This window comes from Neophocaena asiaeorientalis, unplaced genomic scaffold, assembly GCF_003031525.2.
Source record: "Neophocaena asiaeorientalis asiaeorientalis breed wild unplaced genomic scaffold, Neophocaena_asiaeorientalis_V1.1 scaffold100, whole genome shotgun sequence".
NCBI classification, from domain to species: domain Eukaryota; kingdom Metazoa; phylum Chordata; class Mammalia; order Artiodactyla; family Phocoenidae; genus Neophocaena; species Neophocaena asiaeorientalis.
In genome coordinates, this window is record NW_020173955.1 from 4,195,632 (window position 1) to 4,202,620 (window position 6,989).

Below are 6,989 nucleotides of genomic sequence, written 5' to 3' on the forward strand. Positions count from 1 at the left end.
AGGGGGTGGGGGGTTGGGATGGGGGAGAAGAGTCAGGGAAGGCTTCAAGGAAGAGGCAGCCCTGAGCTGCTTTTCAAAGGAGAGAGAGGATTTTAGACAGGCAGAGAGAAGTGGGTATAACTCAGTAGAAGGAGGAGATTCCAGAAGCCCTGAGGATCTCTAGCCCTGTAGGGAACAGGGCTCCTAGGGATAGCTTTTTGGTCTGAGTTGAGGCCTGAGTCCCAATTTCAGTCTGAATGCTGGTCAGCTGAAGAAGACACTGCCACTTCACTCTCCTCCTTCCTGTTCTGCTCATGACAGTCATGATAAGTTTATAACCAACATTGTGCCCCCAGAGGCAGGCAGGCAGGTAGTTGGCCTTCGCCACTGGTGCAGAGAACCAAATCAACCAACCGGGGTTCCCGCCAGAACAGGAAACCATGGGGAGTATCTGTCTGGCTGCATCCTCTGAGACACTTTCTCACCCTGTTCCCTGAGAGGAGAGCCTTGGTGTGGCACCTGCCTCACTGCGGACATGTGGACAAGGCCTCCGGAAGGAGAGAGCCCCTGCTGGCTTTCCTGAGACAGGTTGGGTGGCTTATCATTGATGACTGTTCCCCCTCAGGCAGCTGTTTGCCCTGGGTGAGTGAGTTCCTCTCTCTAGACTCAGTTTCTGAATCTGTAGACTGAGAGGGTGGACCAGATGGCTTTGGAGGTCCCTTCCAAGTCAGCTCTCTCCTGTCCCTAAAGGCAGATGGAGGCAGGTGGGGAGAGCAGTGGAGCAGAGAGAAATCGAGAGGAATTCCCCAGCCAGGCTCTCGGGAACCACACAGTTCCCCATTCTAGTGCCACCTGCTCGGAGGTTGCGGGTAAGAAGGGTGCTGGCCTTGAAGGCTCCATGGATGGGTAGCTTGGCCTCCTCAGACGTGCCCGTAGGCTTCTTGGGGTCCATATGTGGACAACTGTGGAACCCTTGCTTAGGCCATTCTTGACTTATCAGGGAAAGTTCAGTCTTTGGGTATACAGCTGCCTGTGGTCCTGGGGAGGAAACTGTTTCCCTGAGATGCTCACTCACTGTCTTGTGACTGCAGCAAGGGCTGTGTCATCATGGCCAGAATCAGCAGACACAGGTCCAGGGGAAATGCCCCAGGTGCCTCCCATGAACTCCTGGGTGCAAACATGCCCTTATGCCCACAGCACATGACATCTGCAGAGCCAAGGCTGGAAGACCCTGGCCAAGGACTGCCCTGATGCTGGAAGCCTCTTCGAAGAGTGAGGCCTGGAGAGGACAGATGACTTGTCCAGAGTTGTGCAGCCACTTGGGGATACAGTTGCAGCTGACTCCAAGTCTCCTGACTCCCAGGCAATTGTGCTTTCTCTTCCACCAAATTGCAAGGTGGAAGGAGGCTTGGCATACCACAGAATAAAACTTGCACTGACCCCCCTGAGGCTCAGACCATTCTCTAAAAATGTGTCAGAGGAAGTGAGAATGCAGGGCCTCTCTTCACACGTTGGAGTTGTAGGTGGGGCACGTGCTCTCAACTCCAGGCAGGGCAGAGAAAGTTGTGGAAGGGCAGCCAACCAAGAAGCACTTATTTAAACATTTGTGTGTGCCCAGCCTTGAACTAGTCATAGTACAGCATGGAGGAGCTTTAAGGTATATACCTCACACGGCAGTTTCACTGCAGCTGGCAAGGCAAATTTAACTCCCAAATTAATTGCAAAAACAGCTAAATGCAAGCTCCTGTTTGTGTTATAAAATAGAAGAACATATATTTACATTTGCATAAAGAAAATCTGGAAGGATACAAAAAGCTAATAAAAGTGCTTAAATAAGCAGTCACCTGACAGGAGTGTGGGGGGGTAAGATGTTGTCCTTTTGATTATAAAAAATATTTTGGACTATGTGAATGTATTATCTTTGCAAAAAATTAGGTGTAAACGACAACACCAAAACCAGTCAATCACATGCTGAATTGAGTGACTGGTGGCCAAAGGAATTCAGAAAAAGCAGAGCTCAGGGGGTCTCCTAGAGCCTTCTAGGGCTCCTGGAAGATTAGAACTGGAAGGGACTCTAGGTGCCATTTTATCTGACTTCCCGCTCAATGCTGGCATGTCTCGTACAACTATCAAGACATAGACGTTCCAGTGTCCTTCACCCAATAATTCCTAAGTCCCATGACATGCATGGACAGTGCTAATCCAGGGATCACAATGCACAAAGAGGCATCTGTCCTTAATGGTCTTATGCTCCCAGAGTGCACCTTTAATTGAAATGCAAGAAGATTTTGAGTCCCAGGGGAATAAACAAGGTGCTAAGGGGCTTGGAAGGAGGATGAAATCAGGGAAAGCAGCAGAGTTAATATAGTATTTGAAATAACCAAGGATGGGTCCCATTTTGACAGTTTGAGGGCAGGAATACCAGGGAGGGAGAATGTGAATTCATGAGTTCAGGAATTCTCAGGATTGGCTAGAGAATAGCCCATGTGTGGTGGAATAGTGGGATGGAAATTTGGGTTGGGCTAATGTTGTGGACTGTACTGAGTGCCAGTCTGAGGTGTTTTTATTAAAATTCAGTAAAAAGTGGGGGGAACCAATAAAGATTTATGGGCATGTGCTTGAGTTAGTTTTGAGATTCTCTAATAAGTGAGTACTCTCTACTTCATCCAAGAATCCATGAGGAGAAGCTTCCTGGAAGCAGTAGGAATTGAGCTGGACCTTCAAGGATCAGTAGAATTTAGAGAGTATTCATTCTTGAGGGGGGGAAGAGCATGAGTCCAGTGTTGATGGTCACCACTGAAGGACTTTGACCATGAGAGAGCATGTTGATGCTGTGCATTGGAAAGACAGCTCTGGCTGTGCTATTTAGGATAGAATGGGGAAGGATTACCTGAAGCAGGGTGATTGGTGAGGAAACTTTCTCAGTCTCAAGGCAGGACACTGAAGGCGTCCTGCTTAGGTGGCAGTAATGGGAATGGAAAAAGTCAGACACACTGGAAAGACCTTTTCCTCTCCTATCCATAAGGTCCTCTTTGCTTGGATTTAGCTCATTTGCCAGTCCTGAGGGAAGAGATCATTCTTAGCTCAACACTCCAAGCTCTCTGTTTACCAGCTGTTTTCCTGGGTCATTTCACCACTGGCAGGGAGTGGCAGCCATGTTTACCCCAGCCCTGCTGTTCATTGGCACTTTGCTGCAATTTGGATTGTGTTGATGGTGGGATAAACATTTACATCTTGGACATCTTCTTCCCAGCAACTTAGAAAAAGTTGCTCAGTGGTGGTGGGACATCGCTAATACAACTAGACTCAACATTCTCTTTTTGCATGTAAGGGTTTAGAGGTTCGGAGATTTAAAGGAACATGCTCAAACCAGAGAGAGAAGTGGGGACATGGGAGCAGAATTATGTCTTTTGACTCCAAGTCCTGGACATTTTTTTTTTTTTTTTAGCATACCTTACAGTTTCTGTTGAATAATGCTAATATTTACTGAGCACCTACTATGTGTCATACATTGTGTTAAAATTTCAGTATCATTATTTAATCCCCCAATGACCCTATCATTATCCCTATCTCTTCAGATGAGAAATGGAAAGTCAGAGAGATGAAGTAACTTTCCCAGGGTCACATGACTAGGAAGTTGCAAAGCCAGAATTTGAATCCAGGTCTCTCTAAGTATCTGTTCAGGTATAAGAAACCCTCAAAATTATTTATTAAAAATAATTAACTCTCAATAGGAGTTCTACTTTTGACATTTACTGTTTGAGAAGATACGGTGAACTCAGTAATACCTTTAGGTGAATTTGTATTTGAATAATCAGTGTCTACATACATTTTGGGAAATAACATATTTGAAAAATAATAGTATGTATATGTGCCAGACCTGGCAGGAATGAGTTTTAGAACTCATCAGTTGGGTGGAAGAGGTAGTATAGTAAGTTAGGTGGGAGAAAGTGGTGGCTTGGGAAGTACAGTAAGTCAAGCAGTCTCATTGGAGTGAGTGAGAATTTTCAGGTCTCTGGTGTAACCTGACCCACCAGCCTGTGGGTATGAATAAAGTCACACATTTGACTGGCTCATTATTCCTACCTGTATAACTCATGACCTTGGGTCCTCCTGCAAAATTTCCTACTTACTTAACACTAGTACTCCTGGGACACTCTAAGAGGTATTGTGTATAAAAAAGTTTGTAACTGCTGATGGACCCTAGATATTTGTTATGTCTTTCTGCTCTTCCCATGTCCTGCTCAGTGCCTCTGTGCTCCAATATGCTGCTGTATTGGAGGTTGTTGGTCTGTGGTAAAGTGGGGGGAGGGAGTTGGACAGGGGAATGTTCCTCTTCTTTGTAAGAGGCATTTGTTAGAGGGGGTCTTACAGAGGGCTGCTTGAGCATCAATGTGTCACAGAGTTTAGGGAAACATTTCTTTCTGATTGAATATAATTTATACTCAGTAAAGTACATAGATCTTTAGTATTCTGTTCAATGATTATCGACAATTGTGTATGCCTATGTAATCAAAAAAGATATAGAACATCTCAGAAATTGCTCTTGTATCCCTTTAGAGTCAATTTCCTTGTCCCCAGAGGAAACCACTTTCTAATTTTTATCATCTTACTTTAGTTTTAACTTCATCTAACTGGAACATTAAATATGTACTCTTTTGTGTCTGGCTTTTTGCTCTTAAAAGAATGATTTCAAGATTTATCCATGGTGTTGCATGCATATAAATTTTTGTTCATTCTTTATGCTGTTGATTTATATTCCATTATATGGATGTGCCACAATTTATTTTTCTATTCTCCTATAGATGGATATTTGGGCTGTTTCCAGTTTTTTACTATTATGAATAAAGCTGCTATTAACATTCTTGTATAAGTCTTTTCGTTGAAGCGTGTTTTTATTTCTTTTGTGTAAATACCTAGTAGTGAAATGCTGTACCATAGGATAGATGTATATTTAACTTTATGAGAAACAGCCAAACAGGTCTGCAAAGTGATTGTACTATTTCATACGTGCTCCAAATGTTGCTCCACATTGTCTCCAATATTTGGCATTGCTAGGGTTTTTATTTTAATTGTGCTAGTAGGTGTGAAATCATGGTTTTAATTTGCACTTAAAGATGATGTTGAGCAACTTTTCATGTTTAATTTGTCATATCTTATTTTGTGAGATTTTATTTTGCCTATTTAAAAAAAATAGGGCTGTTATTTTTTAAAAGCTTGATTTGTAGGTATTCTCTATGTATGCTGGATACACATCCTCTGTTGAATATATGTATTATAAATATTTTTTCCCAGTCTGTGGATAGCCTATTTATTTTCTTTATGGTGTCTTCTGATCACAGAATTATTCTTATTTTCAGAATGCTCCAGATACTATTATTACATAATAAGCTATCCCCCAATTTTTTTTTTTACTTAAAATAATGACAGCATTTATTTTGCTCATGAATCTATAATTTTGGTAAGACTCAGTAGGGATAGCTTGTCTCTGCTCCCTTAGGTGTCAGCTGAGGTGGCTTAAAGAGTGGGACTTGAAGTCATCTGAAGGCTTGATTACTCACATGTCTGGCCATTGATACTGTCAGCTTAGATCTTAGATGGGACTGTTGGCAGGAATAAATACTATGACCTCTCCATGTGGCTGGGTTCCAAGGGTGAGAGCACCTCCAGAAAGAGAGAGAGGAAAGAGAGAGTTAGATGGCAGCTGTTTTCTTTTTCTGACCTAGTTTCAGAAGTCATATATCATCACTTCTACTTTAGGAATCGAGCAGCTACAAGCTCACCCAGGTTTCAGGGAAGGGTTAATCAACTCAGCTTCTTGGTAGGGGAGTGACAAAGTTTTGGAAGAGCATGTGGGACTGCTGTAGCCATTTTTGGAGAATAAAATCTTCCCCAGACTAATTTTTTTTGGGCCATGCTTTGCAGCTTAGTTCTCTGACCAGGGATTTGAACCCACACCCTCAGCAGTGAAAGTGTGGAGTCCTAACCATTGGACCACAGGGTATTCCTCCCTAGACTCATTCTAATACATGAGTTTATTTTGTATTGGTTAGTGCTTTTTGAAACCATCCTAAAAGATCTTTGCCTATCCCAGGATCGCAAAGATATTCTATGTTCTCTTCCAGAAGGTATATAGCTCTAATTTTTACATTTAGGACTATTATCCATCTTTCTTGAATTAATTGTTGTGTAAAGAGTGAGATAGGTGTTGAGGTTCACTTTGTTTTTAACACAGATATCAAGCTGATCTAGCACCATATGTTAGAAAGACTTTCCTTTGTAACAGAAGTTGAAATCAATTGACTATATATATATATATATGTTAATTAATAGATTATCATGTTCTATTGATCTATTTGTCTATTTTTACATCAATATCAAATTATAACTTTCTGATAAGGCTTGAAATCATGTAGTATAAGTCCTCCAAATTTGTTATTCTTTTTAAAATATTTTGGATATTCTATGCCCATATAACTTTTAGACTTAGCTTGTGAATTTTTCAAAAAGGTCTACTAAAATTTTTATTGGAATGGCATTGAATCTATAGATCATTTAGACAGAGTGGACATCTAACAATATTTTGTCTTCCAATTCATGAGCATGGTACCTTTCCATTTATTTATCTCTTTAATTTCTTTCTGCAAAAATTTTGTGACTTACACATTTTAAAATAGTTTTATCTATCAATATTTAATGTTTCTGATACTGTAAATGGAATTTAAAAATTATTTTCCAATTATTCATTAGAACTAATAGAAATTAAATTGTTTTTTGTACATTGGCCTTGTATCCTGTGACCTTCCTAAACTCATGTATTAGTTCTACTAATTCTTTTGTTGTTCCATAGGATTTTCCACCTATGCAATCATATTGTCTACAGATAACAATGGTTTTACTTCTTTTCTAATATTCTTGTGTTGTATTTTTTTTCTTGCCTTATTGTACTGGCTAGGACTTCTAATATAATACTGAATAGAAGTGGTAAGAGTGGATATAAGTATGACATT

The 6,989-nt window shown here is 41.1% G+C and overlaps 1 pseudogene; it reads right to left on the reverse strand.

Annotated features, from left to right (window-relative positions):
• Positions 1-931, reverse strand: part of LOC112404828 (40S ribosomal protein S15 pseudogene) — a 26,836-nt pseudogene extending 25,905 nt beyond the window's left edge.
• Positions 932-6,989: the final 6,058 nt, after the last annotated feature.